An 18,034-nucleotide genomic window follows, 5' to 3' on the forward strand; every position below is an offset into this window, starting at 1 on the left:
TCTTGTTCGTCAATTAAAGTTGAAGTTGTTCTCAAAATTTTGATTACTTTTAATGGTTAACGTAATCAAATGCTGTTCGATAATTTATAAATTATCATGTAAAAATTCATCATCATCCAGCCTCAAGAGTCCACTGCCGAACATAGGCCTCTTCCTCATGTTTCCAACCCCGTCTATCTTGCGCCGCTCTTAACCAGTTTTTATTGAGTCTTCTTAAATCGTCAGTCCATCTTGTAGGTGGTCGACCGACGCTTCTCTTGTGTTCCCTTGGCCTCCATTCCAATAACCTCTTTGTCCATCGCCCATCTGTCATTCTGACTATGTATCCTGCCCATCTCCATTTTAGTCTGGCAATCTTCTCGATGATGTCAGTCACTCCGGTTCTTCTCCTGATGTCTTCGTTGGTTGTTCTGTCTCGCAGAGTTATTCCTAACATGGACCGCTCCATTTTTCTCTGCGTGACTCTCAGTTTGGTAGCTGCTGCTTTTGTTAAGGTAAGTGTTTCTGCTCCGTACGTCAAGACTGGGAGGACGCACTGATCAAATACCTTTCTCTTTAGGCATGTGGGCAGCTCATTTTTAAAAGTTTCTTTTAGTTTTCCAAATGCTGCCCACCCAAGGCCGATTCTTCTCTTCAGTTCATGAGTCTGGTTATCCCTGCCAATCATAATTTCATGTCCCAGGTATGTATATCTATCTACGAGTTCTATTTCTTTCCCGCCAATACTGATGTTCTGGTTGGGTACCAAATTAATAGTGTTTAATTAATTCACACAAAGCATCAAAATTTTTAACACCATAACAACATATTTTAGAAATTATTCACCATCTGTTTAAAACGAACTAATCACAATTTTAGTTGAAAAGACGTTTCTTTTGAAGTTTCGATTTCCACTATCTGACAGGTCAATTTTTGTTTGTTTTTTACTATTCTTGGAAAAAAATTTACTTTTACCCCCACTGTCTTAGCAGATGTAACATCATCGATAATTTTTTAAAATAGAAAAGCCATATTTTTATATAATAAAATAAAAGCCCATATTTTTCTGAGTAGAAACCATTGCTCGTATTTCTTAAAATTTAATTCAAAATTTATTTTACAAAGATAATTATAAAAGAATTCATTTCATACTCAAGACAAACAAATAACATAATTACAACAAATGCTCGAATGGAGTGGCCTACTGTTATACGATAAAGAAGGTAGATTGTTTATCTATTAAAGATAACCAATTCGATTCAAATGATAATGGCTTTGTAATGGACTGTATATAAACAATACAATAAAATAATGAGGTAACGACTGTACTCAGTATATTGTCAAAAATCAAGTAAAGACTGTAGCTGTAAAGACATGTCAAAGTTCTTAGCAACCAGACAGTAAGTTCGTAGTTACCATTAGATATGTCAATATTAAATTTATTTGTTGTGCCACATCAATTTAGAAGTCTGCACTAGTATCTTTTTAAGAAATATTACCCTAATAGAAATTATTTAAAATTACGACGGTTCTGTCAGAAAAGCTGCGGTAGAAATTTTGATAATCTTAGGTTACAACGATCGTAAAAGAAGTATGGCGGAAGTATGCGATATCTTTAATGAAAAATATCCTGGTCGAGTATTAGTAAGTAAAGCGACGGTATGCAAATTATTGCATAAATTTAATGATATTGGCAATGTTAGAGATAAGCTCAAGAGTGGCGGACCCACTGTTTTCGACGACAATCAATTAAATGTATTACTTGTAAGTGAAGAAAATCCTCACTTTTCAATTATACAACTTTATCAACTAACAATGAGATCTCTAGTGATGCTTTACATAAAATTGTAAAAAAGGTCCAATTAAATCCATATAAAATTAAACTTACACATGAATTCAATGAAGACGACTAAGATAGATGCATGGAGTTTTGCGAAAATATGCAAGTATGGTGTAATCGAAATATTGGATTTAAATATAATATCTTGTTTTCCAATGAGGCCACTGTTTGTTTACATGTACCGTTAATAGGCAAAATTGTCGTTATTGGGTAACAAAAAATCAAAATTTGACAGTGGAAGTTTATACACAATATACTCAAACAGTAAATGTATGGGCTGGGATTGTTAGGAATACCATTGTAGGACCGTATTTTTTTGACAGTACTGTGACAGATAAAAGGTATTTACAGATGTTGTAAACCTATGTAGTAAAACCTGGATTAGACGACGACGCAGCCACATTGAATGGCCTGCTAGGTTGCCAGATTTGAACCCAATGAACTTTTCTATTTGGGGTTATTTGAAAAGTAAGGTATATGTGAACTGACCTACCAATTTGGTAGACCTCAAACAGAGAATTCGTAATGAAATGCAACAAATTATACAAGTGATATTTTCAAACATAACCCAAGAATTTATTGGACGTCTTGGAGCTCAATTCGAGCATTTATTGTAATTATGTTATTAGTTTGTATTTAACATAAAATGACTTCTTTTATAATTTTCTTGTTAAAATAAATTTTAAATTAAATTTTAAGAAATGCGAGCACTGGTTTTCTTAACACTCTGCATACTGAAGATCAAGTGTGATGAGTTTGATACGGTTGTACTTAGAAAAATATGAGCTTATAGATTTTAGATAAAAATATGCCCTTTCTCTTTAAAAAAATATATCAATAACGTCACATCTTCTAGGGTAGTGGGGGTAAATTTTTTTTTCAAAAAGGTTAAAAAACAAAAATAAAAATCGATATATCAGAGCTTTAACTGTGAAAATAATTAAGTTATGAGAAACTGACGGTTTCCACACTTTAGGAATGCACTGTATATATTTATACAAACAAATGGAACTTTCAGTCAAAGCTTGCTACTGCTCTAATGAAATAAGCTAAATAAGTTTTCAGGTCTAAATCGGAATCAATAGAACAATATAACTGTTACTTTGGTATCTTTACCTCGGCAGCTGGTCGAGCTGATTCAGATTCAAAGCTAAAAGTCCAACTGATATCTACAAAATCTGTCCCCTTTCAGTGATTCGCGCACAGATGTGCCATCTGCTTGAGGGTCGAGGTACGAGAACGATTTAGTAAAGTAGTTCTCTGTTCCTCTGGACTATATCGAAATGTTCAAACCATTTAAACTTTTAGCAAAAGCTTGCTACTGCTCTAATGAAATATACCGAATATTATGGCGTTAGAGCACAAATTGGTTAAAATGTTCGCGTCTGAATCGGAATCAACAGAACGATATAACTGTTATTTCGGTATCTCTACCTCGTCAGTCGTTCGAGCTGGTTCAGATTAAAACCGAAAAGTCCAACGTTCTTCCCACTTTCAATGGTTCGTGCCGGAGAACTATTTTACTACCCCGTTCTCGTATCCTACCGTTAAAGTAGATTCGTGTTTCTTTATTTTGCTTTAAAGTACCGGTTCACTACACTACTATAAAAAATAGGTACTTATATACAACTACTACACCCTAAAAAGGACGAGGGTTGTACAACAGACGAAACAATCGAACACTAATTATTTAACTGCCAATGCTAAACAAGAATAAACACTGTATTGATTGTGATTGCAAAACCGTTCGCATGTTTTCAATAAGGTTTTTGCTGATTATGTATTTTGTTAAATTATTAACACACAAAAATACAACCCACGACCATCAATTAATTTTTAACGATAAACAGAAGAGAAATATGATGACGTTTGAATTTGATTTACTTTGTCGATGACAGTGTCGTTAACAGAAAGATATTTTAAACAGCATGAATCATTTTTCAATGATTGTGTGGATTTAAGAAATACACTACTAAACAGATTTTTTAAGTGTGTATAAAATCATAACCGTCTTTTTTCCTGAGATTACAATTATTATGACACACGGTATTTACTCCTTATTTTTCAAATAATATGTTCTTGTAAATGCATAACTTTAATTATTGGGTAAACCTACAGTATACTATACGTCAGAAGAAATTAAAAAAAATTAACATTGCAATAAAATATTAAAACCAATAAACGATAACTTGTTGAGCAGTGCTAATTGAAACAACGAAGCAGTAAAACGTTATTCATAAAGGTAGTGACTTCTTGAGGGGAGAGATACTAAGAAATAAACTAGGAAGTAGGTATTGTGTAATTGTTTGTTGAAAAAACTGTGATGACAAAAAAGCTTTTTTGTTGTCAATTCCTCTCCTAGAAGTGATGTAGTATCACTAAGATCCCTATTGTGCTTGATTGTCCTCATGTAGTACAAAAAACATAGCATAACTGGTACATTTATAAGATAAAAACCCGTTTTCGACGAGAAAGCACAAAAGTCTCTAAATAATTTTGGGTAGGACCGGTAGTAAGAAAATAGGTCTATAGTTGCAGACATTTAATTTTTCACCATCCTTATGCAAAGCAATAATAATGGCTGTCTTTATGCACTCTGGAAATATAGCAGGTTCAAAGGAATCGTTAATTAGTGAGCCTAGGACTTTAAAACTAAGATTAAAGAAAATTTCTATGGATAGTTCATCAGTACTACAGGAAGATTTGCTTTTGCTACTACTAATTTTTTGGATTGTATCTGATGTATATTTGACTGATTGTATCATAAAATTCTTTAATATTTCCCATCGCAACATATTGGTTTGGGAGCATAAACCCCAATGATAACTGTGATATGGCTTTTTTTTGCCAGCTCTACAATGATAATTTGCTATTCGACTTCTTAGAAACTTTTTACGTACTTTACTAATTTATTGTGCATAAGTACAGTGCATCACATCAAATTATATATACTTTAATTTATGGTAATTCAGTTAGAAATATAAAAAATATTATACCAAAACGTTTATGATATTGTCGGACCGTTTTGTGATGCTGAAAGTTATTTTAAACAACAGACATTTGTATGTTAATATTTTCTGCACACATATACCTCTAAAATAGTAAATTTAACTATTCTCATGTCAGATTTGACGTTTTTGTTTCGATGTAGCCATATTTCAAAGCCTAATTAGTACACCATACACTTTTTACACGTTTTTAATTGTTTACTATGTTTTTTTATTTCTTCTAATTATACTCACGTATATACAACTTTTATTTTTCTTTCTCTTTTATATTTTTTTGTAAACAGTTCTGGGCGATGTGTGAATTTTTTAAAACTATGTTCAAAAGATAGAGTTTTTTTAGCAATCTAAATCTATTTATTTTCTCCATTGTTCAGAGACAAAGCATATTCTCGCCGTCACTCCCGTATTTTCTTTTCAATTTATTGTATATTCCTGACGCTCCAGGTTTAAACTTTTTATTTGTCTGTTTGACTTCCGACTAACAATAACTGGAAGAAAAAGCGTCGACATCAGAATCCCCTGTGACACCGACACGTTTCAGATTATTGATAAGGTTCTATACAACTTCGACCGGGTCGGATCCGATCGGATCAGTTATGGAATGTGCCTAAAATGGTGCTAACGGAAGGTATTTATTTATTGCTAAGATTCGTGAAATAAATATAAATGCGGATGGGGAACTGGGTCAGGCCGTTTAGTGCCGGAAGTTACAGCTGTTGAAATCTCTTATCTTTCTTTATAGTTGTCAGAAGTTGGGGTTCATGTTATGTTTTTGCTCGTGAATATTTGTGATTGTAATCGGGATTTGTTTTTGGGTTTTTGTGACAAAAAAAAACAAGTGCAAACAAAGAAAAAACAAAACTCTATGGTATTTAGTTTTATCTTAAATATTTATATTTATTTACTTATAAACTCCAGAAAAATCAAAATAGAATGTTGCACAAACGACAACTTAAGATATAATATTATAACATTTTTATTAATCTAATTTATTACCTTTATTTATTATAAAAGGTTCTACATTTATAACACTTACAAGTTTATTAAAGCCTTTGTTACAATATTCACTAATTTATATCACACTATGTATTTATATTTATTTCCGCCATACATAATTTAAACTCGATATTCAAAACTAGAACTAGAACTAATTGTTTTCAACAAAATTGCCTGTTTAAATATAAAATACCGTTAATCGAGACTCCCTTCGAATTCTGACGGCGACCCTCTCGAAAAGGCAGACAGGTTTTTCAGCTAAGCGGAGAACTTACTAGAATAGAATAGAATTAGAAATAATATGTTTACAGTTTTATGAGTCTTAATATTTATCGTAACAATATTAACCATTTTATTATGTAAAGGTTGCCAAAACATCAATGAATGCTTTAATTATGACAGTTCGTCTCTGTTTTCCCATTGTACTCAGAAAATAACATTATAAAAATTTTAGTGAAGTATTTGTTGCCATGCATAAGAATAAAATCGCATAAAAGCATAGTTATTGCTGTAATGTTATACTCAGTTGAAATCTGGGACAAAAGATTTAAAAACGGTTTGAAGTACTTAACCAATTTCGTTATGTGATATGTTTCTTCTTAATAAATATTGATTTCAATATATATACATATATATATATATATATATATATATATATATATATATATATATATATATATATATATATACAAGGTGGTCCAGAATTATGTACATTAATTTCTAGAGCTCATAGTACGTCCAAAAATAAGGTTACTTCTTTATGTACACTTTTTTATAAAACTGAATAATAAGGGAGATAAAACCCTTTAAGGGGGTGAATTGAAATTCTTATTTTTCCAAATATCTTCCAAACGGTTTTGAATACGGAGTATATATTTTGGGAGTGATTATAAGACATTAGGATAATTAATTTCATGTCACCACCTACCACATCCTATATTAATACACGGTAGTTTTGGAGGGTACGTGGGGGTTATTGCGTCACATGTTTTTTAATTTTTACATATTTTAAAAAAATATTTTAAAAATTGTTTCCTTAGACTTTTCTACGCAAAAAAGGTGCTTGTAATATTTCGATAGATATCACCGTTTATCAATTAACAATAGTTACATTTCTTAATATTCATCAAGTATGCTTTGGAATTGACACTTGTGTACTCCACACAAACATCATTCATCACGGAGTACCCGTCCCTTGAAGAAGCGTAAAGCTTAAACAAGGTTAATACTCTGGAACCAATAAAACTCAAAAAAAAAGAACTTTTTGTTCTAGTTTTTATAAAAAAAAAACTTAAAAGGTATATCGTGAGCAAAGTAGTCAAATCAAAACGTATGCCGTAGGCGAAGTAGTCCTATTACCTTTTAATTTTGCCGTACAGTGAATTTAAAATAGGTGGGCAATGTTGAACTTTTCCGGGGCAACTGTGCCCACCTTGTATTAAATTTTTTTTTCGGCTATGTTAAAGATTGTGATAAAAAATGATCAGTACATTTTTCTCTTAATATCTCGCGAGTTCTAAAGTTAAACAGCAGATGTGCCATCCTTTCGCCTTCCACCATTTCCTCCGATCTTTCTTCTCTTCCATAATTTCTTTTTAACCAATCAAATCGTTTTTTCTTTTCCATTCAAAACAATAAACCCACTTCTCAAAAATCCACTTTTAAATTTCATAATTTTGTACAAAACATACGAGACAAAAGATACTTGCTACCTTTAATCACCTGTTTTGTTGGTAACAAAAATTAATCCTTGAAAATAACAAATAATAAACAGATTGTCCATGAAGTTATTTCAATGAAACATATTCTTTTCTTTAGAATTAACTTAAAACTTAAAACCAATATCTTAAATATACTAATTTACATAATTCGGAAATTCTCAATTAACAATAATTCTAAAATTCAAAATTATCTACAGAACTTCACACAAAAAACGTATATCTACATACAGTATGATGCAAATATATGGAATAAATTCAATATTTCAGAAACAGACGGCTTTTAAAAAAAATTCTAAAACACGTCAATTTTAATTTTTTAATGGCCATCAACTGCTATATGTGTTAGACATTACGTCATCATTGTCGGCGTAATGACGTAATCGACGATTTTTTTAAATACAAACCGAGGTCACGCGACAGCTCATTTGAAAGGTCTCTCCTTATGGCCTTTGCAACGATATAATCAATTGAATATTTATTTCTACAGGGTTAACCAAAACTGTTGGTTTATTAATACAATTAACTTACAATAAATGTTTACTTAAATACAATTAAATTACAACAAATGTTCAAATTGACTACCTTCAGTAATAATACAATGTGAAAGACGGGCAATAAATTCTTTCCTAACGTTTTCGATGACTTCAGGTGTTATTTGTGCAATTTCCGTTCTGATGCGCTCCTTTAACTCTGCTACATTATTCGGTCGATTTTGATACCATCTGCTCTTTAAATATCTCCACAAATAAAAGTCTAACGGAGTGAAATCTGGGGACCTTGGTGGCCATTCGATGGGCCATTCTACCTATCCACCTACCTGGGAAAACGTTATTAAGGTAATTTCGTACCTCAACGCCGTAGCGTGGAGGAGCCCCGTCATGTTGGTACCACAAATTATTTCTATTTGGAAATAGCTCATTCAGCTGTGGCAACAGATAATCCTGAAGAAATTCTAGATAACGAGAAGCAGTTAAGTTTTCCTAAAAAAAATATGGCCATACAATTTAATTGTTTATAATGCCGTCTCAAACATTTACGTTCTCGGGATATTGTGTCCTATACTCTTCCATCCAATGTGGATTTTCACTTGTCCAGTATCGATATGTCTTGCGATTTACGTGACCGTTCAGCATAAAAGAAGCTTCATCAGAAAAAAATTACCTTTTGTATGAAACCCTGATCTCTGTTACATTTTTCCATAATGGTTTCGCAGAATTCGATTCTTCTATCAAAGTCATCTTCTAATAGCTCCTGGACCAGATGTACTTTGTATGGATGCCACTTCTCTTTTTTTAGCATTCTTACAACAGTTGATTGGTGGACATTATTATCCAGTGCGACCTGCCTAGAACTGGTATGGGGATTGTCTTGAAACGCCAGTACAACGTCCAGTTTCTTGGCTTCGGATATTGATTTTTAACTACTTCTGGGAAGATCTACAACATGGCCCGTTTCTCTATTTTTTTTTTCAATTTTACTCACTGTTGATTAAGTAATTGAGTAATTAAAAACCATATTTTATTTTATTCCCAGTGGCGTTCCTTAGTGTATTTTAGTTCAGTGAATGAATATTTATTGTAATTCCATGTTACTTGACAAAGTTCCTAATTTTAGTGAACCCTGTAGAAATAAATATTCAAGTGATGACATCGTTGCAATGACGATTAGGAGACCTTTCAAATGAGCTGTCGCGTGCCCTCGGTTTGTATTTAAAAAAAATCGTCGATTACGTCATTACGCCGAAACTGGTGACGTAATGTCCAACACATATATGTCAGTTGATGGTCATCAAAAATTAAAATTTACGTGTTTTAAGATTTTTTTAAAAGTAGTCTGTTTCTGAAATAATGAATTTATTCCATACATTTGCATCATACTGTATATGTAACTAACATAATTTTAGAAATTGTTCTGTCTTCTTCCCTTTCTCTCTTTTTGTGATTTCTTCAAAAGCAACTAATACGGCATGATCCGATTCTAGCCAAATAATTTTCTATCCCACGCAAGTTTTTGCTTCCAAAATTTAGTCGTATCATTAAACTACACCCCATGCCGTATTTCAAAAGTTAGTTATAATTACTTGTGGCATTTCTCAATTTTATTTATGCTTAATCCACTTTATCCTGTATTATTGGATAGCAAACAATTTAATACGCAACACAAGGATAATTGTTGGAAAGTTGCTGCGAAACTATAGACTTTTTGATGAGGGTTGTTATACCACTTAGAAGTTTGGATCACTTATATTCAATTCCATGAACAGTTATATATTAGACAGCACTTCATCATTTCGGAAATACGTTGAACCTAAATGAGAATAGTTCCACCGTTGTCTCAGATCAATTGGAGAAATTAGGTATTACGTAATAGAAACAAAGTAGCTTAATAATTTTAAAATTTTTACATTTTCTTATTAGGATACCTCCAATTCGACTATATCAAAATTATTTTCCAGATTTTTCTCTAATATTTCATCGAGTGATCGAAAAAAACTTCCTTAATGTAGGCCAAACAATAAGTGTTCCGTGGGTATTATGTCACTCGTACACGTATATAACGTAACTTGTTTACAATTCTCTGCTTTACTTATATTAATATAATAAAAAAAATAAGATAATCTAAAACACAATTAAGCACAACAATTTTAAACACAAGTTTTATAATATAATATACAAAGGAGATATTGACCAGTAATGTAATAAAATTATAAACAAGGACATTCGAATTTAGATGGCTGATTTAAAGTTAAATGAGCAATAAGTAACCATATAAGTTTAAACACAGACAGTTACGCCGCGTCTGCGCCTCGTCGGCTGCCGCGCGGCTTAAAACACATGAGGCGGTTTAACAGTGGCAGCAGTTTTGCCACTGTGTTCGTTGTTGTCAAATGTAGTCGAGTTTTGGACGTAGAATGGTATGATGATGTCTCTAGAATCATCTAGTGAAAGTTACGACGATTTGTTTTTCCTAATAAGTGCAAGTTTACTTCATATTAGATGAAAGACGAAGAAGAAACACAGGTATTGGATACATCCTATAGTAAATAAAAAAAAAATAAAGGAATGTTTTACACGTTATTTAACGAAATTAAAAATGGCCCAGAAAAGCGTTCAGGAGTCTTTCGTCACTCGATCTTAGTACGTGGCCCGCCCATCTTATTCGGTTTTCTTTTATATAGCGTACTATGTTTCCATATACTGTCTAGAGTTCATCATTGTGTCTTCTTCTCCATTCTTCTATTGTCTCTTCTCTGCAAGGCCCATAGATAGTCCGCAGTATCTTTCTTTCCGGTACCAATAATTTTGTCGTTTCCCACTGGTTGAAAGTTCATGTATCGATTCCATACGTTATTGTGGGACGAATTATTGTCTTGTACACTCTTATTTTTGTCGGTGTCAAGAGTATTTTTGTTTTAAGTACGGTCATTAATGAGTAATATGCCATGTTTCCTGCAATGATCCTGGCTGCCACGTCCTTTTCATATTTATTTTCAGATGTTATGATCGCTCCCAGGTACTTGAATTCTTTGACGATTTCAAAGTTGTATTCATTGATTGTTACGTTTTGTCTAACCCTTAGTGTTGGGTTCTTCGTAACCACCATGTACTTGGTCTTGTCCTCGTTGACCTTCGGATCAACTTCCTTGGCTCCGTTTTCGAATAGGGTGAAAACTTCTTTTGCATCTCTGGTGGATTGTGCAATTGTGTCCACGTCATCCGCAAACGCCAATAGTATTTTTGATCCTTGGGCGGCAAATCCGTTTGTCAGTTGTCGTTTAGCTTTCCTTACCTCATGTTTCAGTGCAAAATTAAATAGCAGTGGGACGAGAGGATCTCCTGGTCTAAGCCCGGTGTCAATGAGGAATTCCTCCGACGTAGTGTTGCCAATTATTCTGATTCGTGCGGAAGCGTTCTCTGTGCTTACCTGTGCTAATCGTACCAGCTTTCCAGGTACTCCCATTTCCACCATGGTCTCCCACAATACTTCTCTGCTAACAGAATCGTAAGCTTATTGAAAGTCCACGAAGATTTGGTGTACATCGCGTTTGAATTCCCAGTTTTTTTCCAACACCTGGCGTAGGATGAATATCTGGTCTATGGTCGACCTTCCCGGTCTGAATCCGCTTTGGTAGTCACCTATTATTTCCTCTGCGTATGGAGTTCGCCTTCTAGACATTATTATGGATATAATTTTGTACGTTGTATTGGTAAACGATATTCCTATATAGTTCCGACATATCTGTTTGTCTCCCTTCTTGTGAATGGGTACTATATGGCTTTCTTGTCAGTGTTTTGGTATTTCTTCTCTTTCCCCGACTTCTCTTATAAGATGATATATCTCAAGGTGGAGCTTTTCTCCCCCTTTTTTTAGTAGTTCCGCCTGTATGCCGTCTAGGCCTACGGCTTTATGGTTTTTTAGGGCAGAAATTGCGGACTTTACTTCAGCTAGTGTGGGCCATATTATTTCAGGTTTAGCTAACTGGTACTGTCTTTGTTGCCCTGTCGTTGAGAGTTTTTCTGTATTTAGAAGTTGCTCAAAAAACTGTCTCCATTAGCAGCTTATCTCCTCGTCGTCTGTGAGCAATTGTCCTGCATCGTCTTTTATAAATCTTGGGCTGTTGGTCGTGTTGCCCTTCATTGTTTTTAGGTCCTTATGAAACTGTCTAGACTGACCGGTTCTATGTTCCTCCTCCAGTTGCTGTATTTGCAACGCCAGTTGCTGTATCGATGTCTATAGCTTCCATAATATATACAAAATTTGGCAAACACTCACAAAAGTAACCAAACAAAGCCGTTGCAAAACAGTCACACGTCTGTGTTGAAGCACGAGATATCTATTATTGATGTGCCGCCAGAAGTCATAAAACCGCCGACGGCGCATGGTACTCATCATAGGCCGTGCGGCGGCCGACGCGGCGAGCTGACAAACGACGGCTCGTCTGTGTTGCACAACATAAGTATCATAGACGAGAGACCGCTTTCAACGCCGCCGCGGCAGCCGACCCGGCTCGCGCCGCCCTGTCTGTGTTTAACCTAACTTAGAATCAAGGATGCATGTGATGTCATTGGCGTTTGTGATGAAGTAGGTACCTTAAGAGATAACGAGATTCTGACATCCAAGTCTTTGCCAGAATAAGTAATCCACCATTTACTGTTCAATGGTTTTGGGTAAATGAGTTGCTGGTAAGTTTAGGAGCACTCTGTTTTCATGATACTGAGAAATTGGTCTCGAAGGTGGAATAACCAAGACCATTGGCAATGGCATCATAATATAGATGGAAACGAGAAACCACTGCAATAAAGGTGCCTGATGACATCTAGTAAGGCAAATACAACTAAAGTAGAAACAGTTACTAATGGAATTCGGAACCCAAGACTCAGCAGGTAAGGAGATCTACGCCTAGATCACAGGGGCACCCAGGTTGTAAACCAGCGAAACCCATGCGACAGAACTGAAAAAGGTTCTCTAACCAAGGTCTCTACAAAGGTCTTGCAGATTTAATTATTAAAATATGTACCTTAGGTGTAGAAAATGACAATGTATAACTTTATTATATAATCAAAATAATACCATTCAAAAAATGACCAGCTTTGGAATATATATAATGGGCATAAGCGAAATAAGGTAATCAAATTGTGGTGCTTATATTATTTACAATAATATGGTATACCACTCAGGAAATCTCCAGTTTGAAATTTTTATCTTTGATATATCCTTTAGTAGTTGGTATTTCCATCGTATTTTTGGTCTTATTTTTGCTCTGAACTCGCCCTCTCTACTCTACAGATACAGATAGTTGCTTTACAACTTCTATGAAATCTGGATAGGTAGGTGCGTCTTCCTCTGCATCTCTAGTATCTGTTTCATGTTCTGCATATTTTATGTCTCTTGTCTGGTTTTATATAGATCCGTGAAATGTTTTTCCTAATCTTTCTGTTTATTGTTATATTACATAGTTTATTCAGTACTGTACTGTTGTTTTATATATTTGAACAGTCTTTTGATATCTTTATTATTTATTTTTAACTATTGCATTTGCTTTTTTCTATAAACAGAGTTTTGTGGCTAATTGCCTTTCTATCCGGTATTTTTCTAGTTGTTTCGTCTCCATTGTCATTTGTGGCTTCATGTATTGTTTCTTTGCCCGCTACATTTCAGTTATAATCTTTCCACCTTTGCATTAAAGGTGCCCATTATTACTAAGATGTCATTTCTAGGGACAAATTTTACATATTGGTTTCTTTTAGTAGTTTATAAATACATGCCACTTTATCATCTTGGGTTGCTTCTTCTGTAGGGTCATAGCAGTTAAGTATCGATATATTTGCTTTTTTATTCTCTATTCCGATATAGGATGCCCTTCCATTAACTGGTTTGAATTGTATTACTTTTTCTCTTAATAATCTATTCACCAAAAAGCTGTTCCATTTTCCCGTTTGTTTTCTCTCGAACAGTACATAGTAAAGATTTTTTCTCAATTTTTTCTTAATTCTTCGATCGTGTTTCCTGCAGAGCTAACATTTCTAGTTTATATTTTCTTATTTCTAGGGCTATTGCTTACCTCTTATCTATTGCTAGCATGATATTGGTTTTCTGGTATTCCAGGATCCATTTTTAATGAGATTTATTCTTTTCATTCTATTACGTTTCTTTTTTCTTCTGTGCGTCTTTTTTTGCTATTATCCTAAGCCTCGTCTATTTTCGGGTCTCTTGTCGTAGTCATCCTAATTATAAATATTGTTTCTGCATTCTTTATTAATTTTTGGAGAGTTTTTCCCAATTGTTTTGTGTTCTTTCGGTGAGTTTGCCTTTATTTTTTAGTTGGTATTTTTCTTTATTCCATAGTCATTGTTTCCCATTCACGATCAATTTTTTATAGCCTATTTTTGTCCGTTTCCCTTTACTTTTTTCTTCTCCTATATTAACTATATCTTACTGTATTTTCTTTATTAATGTCAGACCATTATTTACGTAGATGTGATTTTTATGGTAATATCTTAATTTTATACGTGAATTTTTTTATTTTCTATGGACATATACTGTTATAGATAATAATGTTTCTCTCTTTTCTTGTGTTCCTTAGTTTTATTTGCGCCTGCAGTTCTTGTGATAAAAATGTTTCCATGCTTTCTTTTAATTTCTTATTATTTGTATCTATTTTAAAACAAGATATAATAAAACTTTTCTTTTTTAATCATATGGTTTTTCTTACATATGGTTGAGAAACATAGACAACAAACAAAGCAAATAAAGACAGAGCTGGGCGATTTGAAACAAAAGTATTAGAGAATACTTTGGGACCTCACCACGTAAACCAAAAACTAGTATAGAATGGTAAAAAATTCAGAAATAAAGAAAATTTACATTGATAATTATGTATACGGTTAAAACTGCTGGTAAATTCACTAATAACAAGCCTTCTGAATGAGAGATTCCAAAATCAAGCCTTATTATGATTTGTAGACTACTCTGTATCTTCAAGACGTTCTTCTGGGTATGCCCGTTTACTTGTATGTCCAAATATTAAATTTATTCGTCGTATAATTTATATACAGTGTGTTCATATGGGTGTTGAGAATTACATGGGTACAAAGAGTTACTAATGTTGAGGTACTTCGTCGCATGTGAGAACAAAAAGAATTACTAAGAATAATCGAAGAGAGGAAAATGCAATACTTGGGTCATGTGTTGAGAGGCGAAAGATATGAAATACTTCAAGTTATACTGGAAGGAAAAGTACAGGGCAAAAGATCAGTAGGAAGACGCCAGAACTCGTGGCTAAAAGACCTGAGGAGATGGTTCGACCGATTATGCACAGAAATCTTTCCCGCAGTAGTTTCCAAAACTACAATTGCCATTTGGATCGCAAACCTTCGAAAGGAGAAGGAGCCATGAGTAGAAGTGTTCATATAGTGTGTCTATACCGGTCTATTATCTCATGACTTAAGGATTTTCAGAATTAAAGCTCTGCAGATGTGACGTCATTGATAATTTTTTTTTAATAGAAAGGGAATATTTATATCCAAAAAATTAATAGCACATATTTTTCGAGTTCAACCCTACCAAACTCATCACACTCAAACTTCAGTATACAGAGTGTAAAGGAAACAAGTGCCTTGTATTTGTTAAAATTTAATTCAAAATTTATTTAACAAAGAAAATTATTAAAGAAGTCATTTCATATTAAAGACAAACAGATACATAATTACAACAAATGCTCGAATTGAGTGGCCTATTGTTGTACGATACTGAAGGTAGATTGTTTATCTATTAAAGATAACCAACCTCCATCAAATGATAATGGCTAATAGAAATTATTTGAAATTACAATGGTGCTGTCAGAAAAATAGCGAATGGAAGTTTTGATTATCTTATGTTACGGCGATCGTAAAGAAGTATGCCGGAAGTATGGGATATCTTTAATGAATAATATTCTGATCGAGTACTAATAACTAAAGCGACGACAATCAAAATATTACATAAATTTAATGATATTGGAAATTTAAGAAATGAGCTTAAGAGTGACAGACCCACTGTTCCTGACGGCAATCAAATAGATGTATTTCTTGAAATTGAAGAAAATCCACACTCTTTAATTATAACTTTATCAACTAACAATAGGATCTGTCGTGGTGCTGTTCATAAAATTCTAAAAAAGGCAAAATTACATCCATATACAAATAAACGTATACATGAACTTAATAAAGACGACTTTGATAGACCCATGGACTTTTGTGTAATTTTGGAATTGTGTAATCGAAATAATGGTTTTGAATATAATATCTTGTTTTTCGACGAGGCCACTCTTTGTTTAAATGTTACCGGTAATAGGCAAAATTGTCATTATTGGGCAACAGAAAATCCCAATTGGACAATGAAAGTTTATACCCAAACTCCCCAAAAAGTAAATGTATGGGCTGGGATTGTTAGGAATACCATTGTATGATCGTATTTTTTTTTTAGACGGCATTGTGGCGGGTAAGAGGTATTTAAAGATGTAAGCCTACGTAGTTCCATTTTTAACCGCAATAGATATTAATAATCCTCGTAAATAGATCAGACCATTTGATTTCATCTTTGATTTTAGCAATGAAAGAATTTAATATACCAACACAACTAATAGAACTGATAAAAGAATCTCTAAAACTAGAAAGTAGAATCCGGATACAAAATGAATTAACGGAAACAATAGATGTAAAAAAGGGACTACGCCAGGGAGACGCTCTATCATGCATCTTGTTCAACATCGTACTCGAGAAAATACTGAGGGACACAATAGTCAATACACGAGGAACAATAATTAATAAAAGCGTGCAAATACTAGCATTTGCAGATGATGTTGACATAATCGCAAGATCAAGAGAAGAGAAATGATAGAGGCATACAACCAAATAGAACGAGCTGCACAAAATAGTGGTCTTAAAATCAATCAGACCAAAACAAAATATATGCAGGTAAGTAAAAACGCAGATAAGGCAGCCACAAAATATAACAATAGGAGAATACAACATAGACGGGGTAAAAAACTTTATATACTTGGGATCCCTAGTCACGTCTGATAATAACGTTACGGAGGAAGTGAAGAGGCGAATATTCATTGCAACTTAATGTTACCATGGCTTAATTAGGCAACTAAGATCAGATAACGTCGCAAGAAAAACAAAATGCCAAATATATAAAACCCTAATAAGACCGATACTCACATGCGGCTCAGAAACCTGGACACTCACTAAAAGAGATGAAACGTTGTTAGCCACCTTCGAAAGAAAAATCTTGCGACACATATGGGATAGGACATGTAGAAAGAATGGAAGAAGGCGAAATACCAAACAAAATATTCAAACAGATGCCAGTAGGAAAAAGAAGAAGAGAAAGATGGAAGCAGAGATACTTAGAACAAATAGAAAATGATATAACAACCCTAAAAATAAAAAACTGGAGAAAAAAAGCACGAAACAGATCAGAAGAATCCTGGAACAGGCCAAGACCCAAAAAGGGTTGTCGAGCCAGTGATGATGATGATTTGGTTTCATCAGAATGAAGCAAGTCCATATTATGCTGTAATGGTTAAAAATTTTCTAAATGCAACTTTTGCCAATCGCTGGATTGAACGACGCCGCCACATTGAATAGCCTGCTAGGTTGTGAGATTTGAATCTCACGGACTTTTCAATTTGGGTTTATTTGAAAAGTAAGGTATATGTAAACCGACCTACGTATTTGGTAGACCTCAAACCTCTGCTAAGATAGTGGGGGTAACAGTTTTTTTTTTTTCAAAAAAGGTAGAAAACAAAAATAAAAATCGACTTGTCGGAGCTTTAACTCTAAAAATATTTAAGTCATGGGATAATAGACACCATTTTCACACTTTACGAATGCACTGTAGAAGAAAAAATGAGATTGCGATGTTAGATATTCTTAAAATTCCATCGAACACATTGCCAACATTTTGTATGAATTAAATATGAAAATTCTAATGGTATATTTTAA

This window comes from Diabrotica undecimpunctata, chromosome 3 (assembly GCF_040954645.1).
Source record: "Diabrotica undecimpunctata isolate CICGRU chromosome 3, icDiaUnde3, whole genome shotgun sequence".
NCBI lineage: Eukaryota > Metazoa > Arthropoda > Insecta > Coleoptera > Chrysomelidae > Diabrotica > Diabrotica undecimpunctata.